Here is a 16,916-nt window from a genome sequence, read left to right as displayed (position 1 = left end):
TTGAAGCCCATTTCCCCCATAGTATGCAGCGTCTAGAGTCCCTACTAGAATGTTTCCTTGCTTTTTTCCTACCTCTTGGCATCTAGGGGTCACCCTTAGGTCTGTGTGAGCCACATTTGATTAAAGGTTGTGCATAAGCCTCTGTAGCAAGTTAAATATACACTCTTACATTACACGTGTATGTGGCTAAGAGGCTGCTTCACAGTTCAGGAAGTTTGCAATTTTGTTCCATGTTCAGCCAAGCCTAGTAGCTCAGTTTCTGCCACCATTCGCTCCTGAGAGGGCAGGACTTTGCATGCATACAGTCTTCCAGACCACCAAGGGAAAGTGTAACTTTATTGTGAAGCTTTGTTTCCTAGGATCAGAGTAGTGTTTGGTCATCCTCTCAAGCCAGTTAAGGATTCCACACTTTGCTGATGGATCTGCATGTGGCTTAGATCATGCTTTCTAGTCTGCCCAACATTCAGCTTTGATTGTTCCTGAGCAGGTACAAGCACGTATGCACAGCCTTCTGGATCCCCAGGGATAGGAGTGACCAGGACAGCTCTCCTTGTGTGTCTCTTTCTCTACCACCTGCAATCATGGAACTACTTGCCCCCTTAATGCTTACCACCTCGATATCTATTTGTTTCAGCAAAAACCCAGGCATGAACTTCTCCATACCCTGTTAAAATAAATTCAGAGAGTTGTGGGCCTCTCTGTCCTGAAAGCCTGCCTCTTTCCCTGGGAAGAAACTTGGCACCACTTCACTGGAGCTGGAGGCAGTCACAGCCCTTTCCATACAAATAGGAGCTACATGAGGGAAAGGAGCACTGATTCTCTCAGGGGTATGTGTGTGTGTGTGTGTGTGTGGACTTAGTTGCTCAGTTGTGTTCAACTCTTTGCTATCCCATGAACTGTAGCCTGCCAGACTTTTTTGTTCATGGGATTCTCTAGAAAGAATACTGGAGTGGGTAGCCGTTCCCTTCTCCAGGGGATCTCCCCAACCTAGGGATGGAGGTCTCCTGCATTGCATGTGGGTTCTTTACCATATGAGGCACCAGGGAAGCCTTCTCTCAGCTATTTCTGCCTGGAATAGTGGTTTTGTGACACAAGCTGGGAGAGTGGAAGGTAGGTAAGAGACAATAAACCTAGTGGCATGAAATAGTAGCCCTACTAGCTGAGGTAAGAGAAAGCCCCTTCTTCTTGCCTGTACCTGCTCAAAGTGAAATGCCCACATTACAGCTTATGTTGCATGGGACTGGAGAGAGGGGGAAATGGGTGTAAGTTCTGGTTCAAACGCCACACAATCACTGTGTTTACTGAGATTTGGTAGATTTTCTTGAGTAAATATTCTCCATTTATTATATGTTCTAAAGACAATTTTTAGAGGCTTTAACTATATGTAGATAGATAAGTAGATATATAATTTTCACCAGTTAAATAATTATTTTGCTAGGGAAAGAGTCCACTAAGCTCTTCATACCAGTACTCCAGAAGGTCAATCTGGACTTATATTTTAACATAATAATTTTCCCTGCTATGTGAAGAACAGGAACAAAGTAGAAGCAGTAAGTTCTGTGTTTAAAATATTCATTATTATTATTTATATATGCAATGTCTTTAATATAGACTGAGACTGCAGTGCTCACAAATGTTAGCATTTTTTCTCAGGGACTGTCCCCCAGTGAGGGGGACCCCATATGCTCTGAGATACTCCCCCCACCAACCAAAAAAGATGTTCTTATTTGTCAACCTTCTATTCTCAACAAAGATTTTCCAACCTTAAGACAGTCAATATTCCAGCCTTCCTCAAACTAGTCTATTCCTCATGCCTAGAGGCCCTTGAACTTCCTGACGAGGTTCAGACCCAGATTTCTACCTTCATTTCCACTTCGAAATTTCCTCTCTTTGCTTCAGATTTCTCCATCTCGATACTCATTCAGTTTGCATTAGCACATGCTAGTTCCAACTCAGGTTTTCTAACCTCCTGCTATACCTATTGCTGGCAAGTAAACCTCATCTTACTTGCCTGGACCACCTGGTTCCCAACCCCAGATACAGCCCATTCAATCCATCTACCTCTGGCCTCTCATTGGCTTTGCTCTTCCGCTTCAGTGTCTACTAATCTCTGACTATTTTCCCAGTGAAGTTGATCTTGTACCATACCCTGGTATTTGCTTGCACATGATTCTGACACACACACCTGAGTTTCGTTTGTTACTTATGCCTTTCCACCAGCTTCCCTACCTGACTTTGACTTAGAAATTCCTTAATGGACATTCAGTATCAAGTCTACCCTCCATCCAACTCTACATTTCTCACTTTGTTCCAGCTACCAGTTCATGACACTCACCCTAAAACACTGCTATTCTGTTATCTTGTGCTTTTTTGTCTATTTTTTCTTTTTTTTTGGTCCTGCTTATACTACACCAGTTTCTCTGAGCCACTTTCCCTATTGCCTACTTTCCAATGCCAGAAACGTATCTCTGTATCTCTATTTGTGCTTGTATTGACGTATTTGCACTTTACACATTGTACCTAGCATTAAGAACAGTATAGAGAGTTTACTGTATAAAACAAAGGCATCCTTAGTAGATCATAGTGGCTCTTATTTTTTTTTTTCATAGTGGCTTTTAAATAAAGTATCTGAAAAAAGTATGGAATCAGACTACAATAAAGGGAATTATTATCTAGAAGAGTGTAAAATCCATAAGGACAAGGATTTTGTTTTATCACTATATACCTAGTACCTAAAACAGTGCTTGACATATAACAAGTTCTCAATAAAATATTTGTAGAATAAATGATGAGTGAATGAAAATTAAGTTCAACATAGTTCAGCTGACCACAACAATTAGAAACAAAACATGTGCATGTATACAATTAGTCAAGACTCCTTGAGAAACTAACTACATCTAAATGATGTCAATGATTATTTCTAAGACATTGTATCTGTGATATTAGTACCTTGGGATAAGAATTCCTTCTCCAGTGTCTATTCCCATATTAAATATATTTTTGCTTCAAACTCAACCAAACTCTTCAACATTTTAAAATTTTATTTGGCATGCTGAATAAAGGTACTCCAATCCTAATTATAAGGTCCCCCACTTAACACAACAGACTTTGGTTGCCTATTGAAGATAGGCAAGATGAGAGAGGTTCTTATGGGGACTACACTCCTTTGTAAGTGGTGTTGTAGGTAAAAGGATGGCTTGGGTGTTGGTAGATTTGAGTTTTCGTGCATAGAGTTTGTCTAGTTCTAATCATTAGCTTTAATTGGCACAGATGCTACTAATTTTAAGTACAGTTTCTCCTACAGTGTGAACACCTGTCCGTTCCTCCACATTCTGCCCATATCAGGCAAAAATCTGCTTTAGCATTTCTCTAAATTTGTGATGCTTTTGATTATTTTCTACCCACATATAGAGCTTGGATTTAAAAAGTGTTAAAAGCCTAAGAAAATGGCAGAGATCACCACTCCCTGTGTAAACACCATTAGAGAGAAAAAATACATTGTAGCTAGTTTCACTTATTTTTAATTTCTGACCACTAGTATAATAACTTCTATTGTCTTCCCAAAAGATTACCAAAATTGATTAGTGTGGTCTGATGGGAGACCAGAGTGCATCTCTTTAATAGGTCATATTATCATAATTTAAATTAATGTTCTTCCATGAGTTTTTAAATGACCATTTTTATCCCTTATGATCTTTGCTAGTAACTTTTGCAAGGCTGAGATTTAGGATTTAGGAATCCCTGAGGAAAAGAGGTGCTAAATTTGATTAATTGTGTGTCTTGCTGTTGAGTATCTGACAGTCTCCAATTTTATTTTAACCAAAAAAGACACCAAGATTACAGATGCTATCACTATTCACTGCACTCAATATGCCAGCAAATTTGGAAAACTCAGCAGTCGCCGCAGGACTGGAAAAGGTCAGTTTTCATTCCAATCCCAAAGAAGGGCAATAGAAAAAAAACAATCAAACCACTGAACAATCGCACTCATCTCATACGCTAGCAATGGAGAAGGCAATGGCACCCCACTCCAGTACTCTTGCCTGGAAAGTCCCATGGATGGAGGAGCCTAGTGGGCTGCAATCCATGGGGTCGCTAAGAGTTGGACACGGCTGAGCAACTTCACTTTCACTTTTCACTTTCATGCACTGGAGAAGGAAATCACAACCCACTCCAGTGTTCTTGCCTGGAGAATCCCAGGGATGGAGGAGCCTGGTGGGCTGCAATCTATGGGGTCACACAGAGTTGGACACGACTGAAATGACTTAGCAGCAGCAGTAGCATATGCTAGCAAAGTAATGCTCAAAATTCTACAAGCCAGGCTTCAACAGTACGTGAACCAAGAACGTCCAGATGTTCAAGCTGGATTTAGAAATGGCAGAGGAACAAGAGATCATATTGCCAACATCCATTGGATCATAGAAAAAGCAACAGAGTAACAGAAAAACATCTACTTCTGCTTTATTGACTACACCAAGACTTTTGACTGTGTGGATCACAAGAAACTGAAAAATTCTTCAAGGGATGGGAATATCAGAATGCCTTACCTGCCTCCTGAGAAATCTGTATGCAATTCAAGAAGCAACAGTTAGAACCAGGCAAGGAACAATGGACTGGTTCCAAATTGGGAAAGGAGTAAGCCAAGGCTGTAAATTGTCACCTTGCTTATTTAACCTATATGCAGAGTACATTGTGCGAAATGCCAGACTGGATGAAGCCCAAGCTGGAATCAGGATTGCCAGGAAAAATATCAATAACCTCCTATATGCAGATGACACCAGCCTATGGCAGAAAGTGAGGAAGAACTAAAGAACTTCTTGATGAAATTAAAAGAGGAGAGTGAAAAATCTGGCTTAAACTCAACATTCAAAAACCAAAGATCATGGCATCCAGTCCCATCACTTCATGGCAAATAGATGGGGAAACAATGGAAACAGTGACAGACTTTATTTTCTTGCACCCCAAATCACTGCAGATGATTACTGCAGCCATGAAATCAAAAGATGCCTCCTCCTTGGAAGAAAAGCCATGATGAACCTAGACAGTATATCAAAAAGCAAAGACATTACTTTACAGAAAAAATCTGTCTAGTCAAAGCTATGGATTTTCCAGTAGTTATATATGGATGTGAGATTTGGACCATAAAGAGAGTAGAGTGCCGAATAATTGATGCTTTTGAAATGTAGTATTGGAGGAGACTCTTGAGAGTCCCTTGGACTGCAAGGAGATCAAACCAGTCCATCCTATAGGAAATTAGTCCTGAATATTCATTGGAAGGGCTGATGCTGAAACTGAAATTCTGATACTTTTGCCACCTGATGCGAAGAACTGATTCATTGGAAAAGACCCTGATGCTGGGAAAGATTGAAGGTGGGAGAAGGGGACAACAGAGGAGGAGATGGTTGGATGGCATCACCAACTCAATGGACATGAGTTTGAGTAAACTCTGGGAATTGGTGATGAACAGGGAAGCCTGGCGTGCAGCAGTCCACAGGGTTGCACAGAGTCAGACACGACTGAGCAACTGAACCAACTAACCACCATTCATCAGATACATTTGGTCCTGGCATCATGTCTTAGCTAAAACATCCCAGTAACATAAGCAACTCCATGCACAAGCACATGGGAATCTGACAATACATCTCCCACCCACTACTTCCCCATATCCTCCCCTAATCTGTCTCTAACTTGAAACCATACTTTATAGCTTATGATTATACTTAATTCTGTGCTTAAGCTTGCCTTAATGTGCTGCCTATGAATTGAAAACTACAAATGATAGCCCTCCTACTTGGCTTGAAATGCATAAATCCAAACAGTTATGTGGATCAAACAAGGTGCAATAGAAATGAGTAAATCAGATGACCCAGATCACCTAATATCACCTTCTTCCTAAGATCTGAATCCACTGTACAATTCCCCCACATTAAGGGGACTCAAACTCCTCCAATCAAACATATCTAATTCATTAGAAGCATGAATTAGCTTAACAACCAGTTAAGTAATAACCAATCAGAATGGATTCCCAGAAGCTTCAGTCAAAAAATGTATTAGTAGAGACCAGATCCCTTAGAACTTATGGAATTACTAGAATGACCTAAACTAGGAACATCTGAGTCTTCACTGAAGCCCAGTGTATTAAACACATGTTTAGGGAAATGAGTCCCAAGCCAGAAAACTGAAATAAAATAGAAATCCCCAGAAGTATAGGAAGTTTACATCAAGGGGGAAAAATTCTGAAGTCAGCACATAAATCCATCTTTAGGCAGATTGTTCCTGACTGACAGGAAACAAGATGGTGTCTAAGTGAAGATAATAAGGAGAGGAAGAGAAGGATTCAAGCCAGATGGCAGAGCTCTATGCCAGCCAGTCTGCAGCTTGAGGATATATATCTGAGATAAAAGGGATTTTATGATGAATCAAATTCCCAACTAATTTTACTTAGAGCATAAAGGAACTTGCCCTTTGAAAACTTCTATTCAGTTTGTATTTCCTTTCTTTGTTTTGCTTTGTTTTTGTCTTACTTTTCAAGTTCCTCAGACCAGTCAATCTCCTGAATATCCTTCAATATCCTATGCCTGCTTTCCACTGAATAAAATTACAATTCCCTAATTCTAAAATCACGAGACAAGTGCTCCGGCCTGGTGCACTGGGAAGACCCAGAGGAATCGGGTGGAGAGGGAGGTGGGAGGGGGGATCGGGATTGGGAATACATGTAAATCCATGGCTGATTCATATCAATGTATGACAAAACCCACCGGAAAAAAAAATAAATAAAAATAATAAAAAAATAAAATAAAATAAAATCTGAGATAAGGAACAGACAAGCTTAGATGGAGTATTCTGTTATATTCACCCTACTATATTTCATGTAATTTAGAAGACAGCTAAGGAAACTGTACATAAACAGAACCTACCAATAACACCAGTTGAATGAGCTAATTCTAGGTGTCAGTCAAATGCTCCTTCAGTGTAATCATGGAAATGCAAACTTGAGAATCAGAAAAAAAAAAAGTGGGGAGGAAAGGATTCTTGACAGAAAATTTCCCTTGAATACCAGTATCAAGTAATGCAGTGGTTTCCAACATGTTCCAAATATTTGCACAAGAAAAGTTTTCCACAGAGCCCCCATTTATAAAAGAGATAAAGGCATAGATGCTCTGCGTGAAGTGGCCATTAGGGACCCACAATTTCAGAGTTTGTCTCCCCCCTCACCTCCTTTTCCCCCTGTTCCTCCCTTTGCAGCTACTTCTGAGGCATAAGTGTAGAACCCCAGGGCTGTATAAAACATGATTTGAAAAATACTGGCTAGTAGTTAAGCATACTTGCTTCAGAATCAAGAAATCCTAGTTCTAAATACCAATTCTCTCATTTATCACCTATGTGACTTTGAGCAAATTAACTTAAGCTTCTATTCCTCATTTATAAAATGCAGACAATAATAGCAACCTCAGAGCTATTTTGGAGGTTACATAAGATAATACATGTTAAATATTTAGTATTGCCTATCTTAAAACAAAAATCCAGTAAGTGTCAGATACCATGATTATTAAAATGGCACATTCTATAAGAATCAAATTAGAGTATTTTAATAGTAGAGACAAGATTTTGTAATTCTTGCACTTTTCTTCTAGAATATTGTTTCCCAAATTGTATGCAGAAGAATATTACCCCCATGAAATATGTCATGAATAAAAACTTTGTGGTCAAATTTATTAGGAAATAGCATGTCTCATTAAACGTCTTAGAGATGCACAATGCCTAAGAAAGGCCAGGTAGTGGAACAGAGGTCAGTGAATTGCATCATGAAATTTCATCTTAGAAAGATCATTCCTGCTGGATTGCAGAGAATGGAAGGAAGAGTCAGGGATGATGGCAGGGACACTAGTTAGGAAGCCATTTCAGTGACCCAAGGGAGAGACTATGGTGGCCTAACTGGGATAGAGTACATAAAAGTGGTCAGATTCAAGAGAAAAATAGAAGAGGGGAAAGGAGATGACAGAGTCAATGATGAAACCCAGATGTCTGGCCTAAATAATGGGACCAATCGTGGTATCATTTACAGAAATGGAATAAGAGCAGAACCAGATTGGGGAAGATGAGTTTCATTTTGCACTAGTGAAAGTTACTCAGTCGTATCTGATTCTTTGCAACCCCATGGACTAGCAGTCCATAGAATTCTCCAGGCCAGAATACTGGAGTGGGTAGCCTTTCCCTTCTCCAGGGGATCTTCCCATCCCAGGGATTGAACCCAGGTCTCCTGCATTGCAGGTGGATTCTTTACCAACTGAGCTATCAGGGAAGTCATTTTGCATTAGTGAATTTGAAATGCATATTCTCCAGATGTGTTCCATTGCAAATGACAGAAACCTCATTCGAACTAACTAGAGTAAAAAAGGAATGTATTAACTCATATAACAAGGAGAGAGAGGGTGACTTGGTCTTGGACCCTGGAGTGCTCTTCTGTGTCCACCCCACAGTTGCTGTCATTTTCTTTCAGTTTGACAAGTGGCCTGTACCATCATAGTTAAGCATGGATCTTTCTGACTCTAGAGAACCCTGAAATATGGCTGTGCTTCCCATCACCTTGACCTGGAGACCCCTCATGCAATCCTTGTTCAAAGCTCCTTCACCCCCAATAAAGACAGACATTCCCCTGAGCTGGATTCTCAGCTCAGTCTGAGACCTGTATATGTCACAGGGGGACTCATGGGGGGCTTAGAAAGACTGAAAATGCAAAGTTCCTTTGCCTAACCACAGCAACACCAAACTGTCCTTAGGTCTAGTGACATCCTAGCTGCCTAATGGATGGCCACCACACAGAGTTACAGGTAAGGAGCATGAGTGAGAGCATCCTGCTTCCTCTGTGTTACTCTCACTGCTCTAAACCATATCCCAGTCCTGTTCAGAGAAGAGAAAAATAGGGATACACAATTGCTGTGCCTCTTTCCTCCATTCTCCCAAATGTCCTAGATTGGAAAGTGCTGAAGTCTTTTCTAGATCATTGCTTCTCAAATTTTAGTGTATATAAGAATAGTACAGAGGGTTTGTTTGAAAAAATAAATTCCTGGGCTCTATCCCTAGTTTATTTTCAGCTGGTCTGAGGTGGGACCAAGGAATTTGCATGTCTAACAAGTTCCCAAATGATGCTGATACTGTTGACCTGGGTACCACACTGTGAGAAATAGAAAGATGCATTCTTCCCTTCCAAACTTACAACTATAATGCATTCCAAACAAAGGGATATTTTTCTACAAACTGAAAGAACTCTATGATCTGAATCCTCTTTCAAATAAAGATGATTTCTCTATATAGCAGGAGTACACTGTAATGGGAATCCTATAGGCTTAGGCCTTAATTAGTTAGATGGGACCTATATTAATTTACGAAAACTTTATCATGCTTAAATGCCTGGTTTTCAAGCCTATTGTTTAAATATGTTCTATTTTGTATGACAGAAGTTGAATATTACTTAATATGTCTAATCTCTTGTATTCCTTACCAAATATTCCTAACATATGTGCAAGCAGATGGATATCCTTAGCTGAGTAAGGAGAAACTCAAAAAGGAGGGGGGGAAATCACATTAAAATAATTCAAAATATACCCCATTAGATATTTTTTTATTGTTCTGTTTCGGTTTTGCCACTGGAATTGTAGGAGAAATTTTACTTTCCAAATAAATGAATTTTCTCCCTTCACTTATACCTATATAGTCATGGTGTCTCCTCTCTGACCTCTCAGAGCAAGCTCAATACTTAACTTTACATTCCTTTTTAGTTGTCTCTTTTAGCCAATATTTTCTAAATAACTTTCCCCTTAATTTACCTTATTAGTCTTCTTATTTTCTGAATTTTTCTTTTGTTCATTTATGAAAATGTTAGGAAAAAATTTTCTGTAGAATTCCTGTGTCTTTTATTAAAGGCTCACCAGCATAAATACCACAAAAGTTCTTTCTGAAAAAACCATCCTTTCTCAGCTGTCCTGAAGGGAAAAAGAGAAGAGGTTCTGTGCCCAAGCTCAGTTTCCAAGTGTAGGGGCCCAACCCAGGGTTAGGTGATGTTGGGAGGATGAAAAACCAAGGAAGTCTGCTTGAGGACCAACTGGACAGTTATCTCTCCTGTGGCTAAAGCACACCAAGGCGGGGAGGTGGAAGTAGAAAGGGCTGTCACAACTGGGATAGTGTCAGACTTGACGCAGCTGAGCGCAGAAGCAGGAAGAAACCCTGAGCCCACGCCATCAGCCCACGTGAATGACAGAGCTGGAGCAAAAATGCCAAAAGAAGCAAAGCCAGTGCAGTAGTTCTGTCTTTCATGAACCTCTGTGCTCTGTGCTTAGTCACTCAGTCGTGTCTGACTCTTTGCGATCCCAGGGACTAGAGCCCGCCAGGCTCCTCTGTCCATGGGATTCTCCAGCCAAAAATACTGGAGTGGGCTGCCACGCCCTCCTCCAGGAGATCTCCCCAACCCAAGGGTCAAACCCAGGTCTCCTGCATTGCGGGTGGATTCTTTACCAGGCAAGCCACCAGGGAAGCCCAAGAATATTGGAGTGCGTAGCCTATCCCTTCTCCAGGGGAACTTCCCAACCCAAGACTCGAACCGGGGTCTTCTGCATTGTAGGTGGATTCTTTATTAGCTGAGCTACCCCGGAAGCTAAAAGAAGCAGAGGCCAGTGCAGAAGCTCCATCGTTAGTGAACTCAGAGGCTTCTAAAACTGCAGCATCGCAGAGACAGCGAGGCCCAGAGAGCCAGCACTACATACTGGGCTTCAGTCACATCTTAGGATCAGCAGCTGTGCAGTGCACCGCCTGGGAGGCCATATGCGCCAGCCCGACCTAATGGAGGCCAGGGTAAGTCAGCACGAGGAGAAGAGGAAGAATGTTTCCCGGCCCTCAGTCTCTCTCATGCTATACTGATGAAGCCTCCCTAGGGAAATACTGACTCTTAAGACTTGCCAAGTTGGACAAAAACAGGCATGTTCTTCAAAGGCCTTAATTTATGAGGTTAACTGCCAGAGCTGCACACAGCCTTCAGGCTAAACAAGAAGAAAAATATCCAGCCTCCAACTGCTGCTCCTGCTTACCTAAAGCTTTAAAAGAGAATCAAAGGAAGAGCCAAACACCAGCAGGGAAAAAAGTTTTCCTGAATCCTGCAAAAGGTCACATTAGGAAAGGAGCCCACTCAGAGGCACTGTGAGCCCCCCAAAACCGTACCTGAGACGCCTCCTTCCAAAGAGCTTCCCCAGCTTCTACCTCATCCCCTGCGGCCAGTGAGCTCCCAAGCACCTGCATGTCCTGTTGCTCTCCACCAATTGCCTGTCCACTATCTGCAGAAGACTCCCTGTGATCTATTTTGCTCAAAAACAGTGTCAGCAAAGTTTTCATTAAAAGTTTTTATAAAAACAGCTATGTCAGCAAGTGAATTGTCCCAGTTGTATTAAGTGAGCATTAATTAGCCAGGTGTCCTTAGGCAACTCACCTCTCTCTGGGCTTCAGGTTCTTCACTTGAAGGCTGAGAGGTGAGACTGTGTGTAGAGTTAAACTGACCTACTGTCCATCTGCCTTCTGGTGACTCAGTGGTAAAGAATCAGCCTACCAATGTGGGAGATGCAGCTTTGATCCCTAGGTTGGGAAGATCCTCTGGAGAAGAAATAGCAACCCACTCCAGTGTTTGTGCCTGGGAAATCCCATGGACAGAAGAGCCTCATGGGCTACAGTCCAGGGGTCACAAAGCAAAGTAAAGCAGATGCTTCTTCCATCCTCGGTTCACCCCGGTATTGCAGTAACTCACCCCAACACCTCATTCAAACAGGCGTTCACAAGGCTCAGGGCTCCTTCATCAGCCTTTTAACCTGGGTCAGGACCCAGTGGAACACAAACAAAGCCATGGCAGAAAGAAACTGTGCTTCCAGGTTCTGACAAGAAATGATGAACAGCGGAAGCTTTTTTAGGTGCCTCGGACCCTACCTTTATCTTTTCCCTACGCATAGTTTGGGATGAATCGGAACTGCTGCAGAGAAGTGTCTCCTCTTTTCATCTTCTTTGCTGGACTCTTGTTTTTCTGGAAGCTGCTGAGGATGTGCCCCTTAGCACCTACCCCTGCTTTACTACTGAACTCGCTCTCTCAGAAAGAAGAAAAGCAAAGATAACACCTAGTAACACTTACTAATCAAGTCCCCTGTTTCAGAGGTGTGCCTGATATAGTCTCCATTTACTGTTGCAGGAGAGGATGTGACCAGTGGTTGACCTGTGAGCTGGACCCAGGCAGTGGCGTCTCCTCACCGATCCACATACATCCTTAAGTACCCTTATGCCCACCATGCCCACAGCTGTTTCAGGGGTGCAGCTTAGACAGACTAACATTTTGCTGAGACCATCTGGGCTGAATTCATGACTGGACTCCATTAAAGCCTCTGCATAAATTTTTAATGTTCTGGTAGGGATGTGGAAATCCATTTCTCTTTTGGTTGCCCAAGACGAGCCTCATATGTAAGTTCCTTGCTTATTAAACCTGCCACCTACCAATCTGGAGAGATGTGCCTCTTTCTTGGTCTCTCCTTGCCCTTCACATATGGGGCCAGTTTCAGATTTCACCCAGGAAACTCCCAAGTTTTCAAACCAACAGTTCCCCTCATAAGAACCCATGAGGTCAGAACTGCCCTTAACTTCACTTTATATATGATGAAACAAAGTCAGAGAAGTTGACTGACCTGATATCCATCATACAGCTGGTTAGCAGAGCCAGGATCAGAACCCAGGCAGTTTGAGGGTAGAGGCTGTGTTCACTCCTCTTCTGCACCATGCCAGCCAGGCCCTAGTCATGTCCCAGCCTCTATCGCCTTCTTCTCCCCAGAACGTGGGTCTTCTAACCTCCACTTGCAGGTTTCAAAGAAACTATACCCAATTCTGATCTCAGGCATCAGATGGTAAAGGGATTTGAGGGCTTCATGCATATACTTGAGACGAAGACACCCTTCTCTGTAGCTCTAACCTTGTACCCAGACGCATAGCACAGTTCCTCGTTTGTTCCCTGAGTTTAAGACCCTACATAGATTACCTGTTTACTCTGAGTTCTTCACTCATTCATTCACAAACGTTTTTTATTGGCTACATATTCATCATGAAAAAGAGAAAATGCAATCAATTAACAAATAGGTCATTATGCCCGTTTTACAGATGAGAGGGAAAAAAATTGAGAGGGTCTCTTGTCAGCCACCCCACGCCTAATAAATAGCAGAAGTAGCATTTATTCCGGGTCTGCCTCCTCCTGAGATTTGGGTCTGACCCTGCTTTTGCCAATACCTCACTTCCCTCGATCCCTACATCATTTTCCAAACAACAACTAATTCTCATATTCCCTGACTGAGTGCCCTACAATTCAATTCAATTCATGAACCAACTATGGAAGCTAGCACAGACCCCACAGCTATAAGACACCACAAGACATCAACTGTAAATGGGGTCCCCAGGATATCTGCTCTTTTGCCCAGCCAATTATAAATGTGGGAGTTCCTATGGCTCACCCTAAGGTTTCATAACTCACTAAATCTACTTGTGTACTCAGGAAACTCTATACTTATCATTCAGGACAGTCACATAGAAGAGAATCTCAGGGCAGGGTGTGGGGCTAGAGGGAGTGCAGACCTTCCATGACCTCTCTGGGTGCACCAGCCTCCCCTCATGTCAAGTGATCATCAACTTGGGATCTCCTCAAAACTTGCTCTTCAGGAGTTTTTATCAAGTCTTCCTTCCATAGGCATGATTGGCTAAGACGTTGGTGATTGAACTTAATCTCCATCCTTTCTTGTGTGCATGCATGCTCGCTAAGTCGCTCAGTCGTGTTCGACTCTTTGTGACCCTGTGGACTGTAGCCCACCAGGCTCCTCTGTCCATAGGATTCTCCAGGCAAGAATACTGGAGTGGGTTGCCATGCCCTCCTCCAGGGGATCTTCCTGAGCCTGAGATCGAACCAGTGTCTCTCGTGTCTCTTGTCTCCTGCATTGGCAGGTGGGTTCTTTACAACTAGCACCACCTGGGAAGCCCCCCATCCCTCCTTACCGCCTCAGAAAATGAAGAGTGGACTGAAAGTGCCAACTCTAGTCACTGTAGGTAGTGAGCCTTTCCCTGGAAACTGTCTGAGGGACCACCTTGAGTCATCTCACCAGCAGGAATTCAGGTCTGGGGAAAGGGGCTCTTTATCAGTAACTAAAGACATTCCCATCACTCAGGAAATTCCAAGGGTCTTGGAATCTCTTGCCAGGAACTGAAGGCAAAGACTATGGGGTTGTTTTTGTTGTTTAAATTATACTCCAGCTTTACCCCCGTTCCCTAGGAATCATGGCCAGGAACTGAAACTGTGCTACCTGCCACCAGACTTCCCTTAAGGGAGCCACCTGCTTGGACTTCAGTGAACGCTTCCTGGCTCCCCATCACCGTTCTGCACACCCACCAGGGCAGGCTGTCTGCGTACCTGGAGACTCTCCCTCCTATGAGGGTCTGCCTCCTAGACTAGCACAGCTCGCCACGCCTGTCCCCTCCGTCCCAAGCCTGCCTCACTCCAGGGATCTCAGCTCCTTCGAGAACTCCCCCTCCCCCAAGTCTAGCTAGCTTTTGGGTGCCAAGAAGACAAGTAGGTTTTCACACCCCCGCCACAACATTAAAAGTTTGTATAAACACTTTAATGGGGTTCAGTCATGTATTCAGCCCAGATGGTCTCAGCCTACAGGAATTAACTGTGTCATGTTCTGTCACATATCAATGTGACCCAGGCAAGCTAGTCAGGGACATGGCAGGACACAGGCTTTGGCACCGAAGAAGTCAGAGAAAGAATTGGGTCAGTTTGAATCACAGCAGGAGAAAAATCTATAGAGTATTAGATTTGAAGAATATTACTCTCCAGTATTATTTGAACACCTCTCTGGCCACGCTAGCTAGGCCTGTATCAGCGTTTCCATTATAAATCCTATTTCCAAGGGTTTATGACTTGCTATAAAAATTCAATCCAGGCTGAAAAGCAGCATAGTGAGTTTGCAGTCAAGAAGCAGCTTGATTCAAAGAAAGGATAAAAGAAGTTGAGAAGAAACAGGAAATAAAAAGGAAGCAGATTGTTTAAAAAGAAGAAAACTGGAGTGTTATTCTGCTTTTCTACCCTCATGTGACTCAAAGATTATTTTGTTTTTAAATTTGAGTTTTCACACATTATTAACTCCCATGTGCAAAGAGGCCTATGAGCACCCTGAGGCCAAAAGCATTGAGCTCCATGATGTTTTTCAACTGGAAAAGCTGTGGTAACAGCATGTGTCAAAACTTTCTCACCAGGGGCCCCTCAGAGAGCAAAGTTCCCCTGACAAACAGCATTCATGAAAACTCTCAGGAGACTCACAGCAGATCTCTCTGGTTCAATAAAAGGTGAAGAGGGGACAGGAGATGCTTAGTAAGTTCATGCTCTCTGATGAGGTAAAGGCAAATTATGCCTCGATTCTTCATTTCCTGAAAATAAAGCAATCACCTCTGTCTCTCTGTTAACCTCCAGAGCATCCCAGCCTTCTACACATCTGTGACTATTTATCCAGTTATAATTTCATTATAAAGTGGCCCAAGGAATTCTTGGGACTTCTGCCAGCATGACTGCTTGCCTATACTTCCCAAGGAGGGAACACTTAAGGCAGTTCAGAAATACCATCTCCCAAACCTTGGAAATACAAGCTTACGATGCACAACAATTCACCAAAGTCCACCTTGGCTGCTTTGAAGATGGGCCTTTGCCCTCAATTCTCAATAAAGAAATCTTAGGGCAGTTCCCCTGAACATGGAGAAGGCAACAACCAGTCTTGGAATCAGAGAATTTCTCCATAGCAGGGAGCCCAAAGATGACATTCTAGTTGGAAGGAGAAAGTAGGAAACTTGCCTTGGTAATGATGACAATAGCAAACATACTGACACTTAGACCAGTGGGTTATTTGGGGGAGCTATAACAGAGAGGACACAAATGCCTGTCTAATTTTTGTTGCTGCTGGAAAAGTGAGATTCTGCATTCAGGGAGATGATCTGTCTGAAACTCATAGTTTGCTCTCAATTAGAAGAATTGAGTAAAAAGAAGAGGAATTTGTTTTTATTAAGTAAATACCACTGCCGTGCCAGACAGCTTGCCAGGTTTTTTTCCCACATTATTTCATATAAATTTTATAAAAACCCTATGATATATATATATGCATTATCCATTGTTCATTTAAAAGATGAGATAATTAAGACTAACTCAGCCAATGTTAATTCACAAGCAAAGTGGCAGAGGCAACACTGAATTCATACATTTCTCGTTTCAAAGTTTTGATCTTACCACATCAGCTTCAAGCATAACTTCAATGGATAAATTACAGAGTGGAAACAAATTTGAGATAGTCTGAACATTTCAAGCACGATGTTATATGGGGTAGGACTAGGGAGAGGCCTGGTAATCACCTGCACAGAGGAAGGCAGAGTTTAATTATGTTAATTCCTCAAATCTAAAGGTAAACTTAAATTCAGAAAATAAAAACTTCCGATTTATTAAAAAAAAAAATTCAACCATGTTTCTAGTTTGATATAGGAACAGTTTCACTGTAACTCTGAATGTTCCTTTTTTAAAAGCAGTGTTAAATTAAGCTATTTTCTCTCAACTCTGCTACAATCTGTTTTAAGATCCTGGAGACTTTTTGTTTATTCAGTCACTAAATCATGTCTTACTCTTTGCGACCCCATGGACTGCAGCATGCCCAGGATTCCCTGTCCTTCATCATCTCCCAGAGCTTGCTCAAACTCACGCCAATTGAGTCGATGATACCATCCTACCATCTCATCATCTATCATCACCTTCTCCTCCTGCCTTCAATCTTTCCCAGCATCAGGGTCTTTTTCAGTGAGTCAGTTCTTCATATCAGGTG

Source organism: Dama dama, chromosome 1 (assembly GCF_033118175.1).
Source record: "Dama dama isolate Ldn47 chromosome 1, ASM3311817v1, whole genome shotgun sequence".
In the NCBI taxonomy this organism is placed as follows: Eukaryota; Metazoa; Chordata; class Mammalia; order Artiodactyla; family Cervidae; genus Dama; species Dama dama.
The sequence above is the reverse complement of the archived record's forward strand: the minus strand, read 5'-3'. Positions refer to the sequence as shown.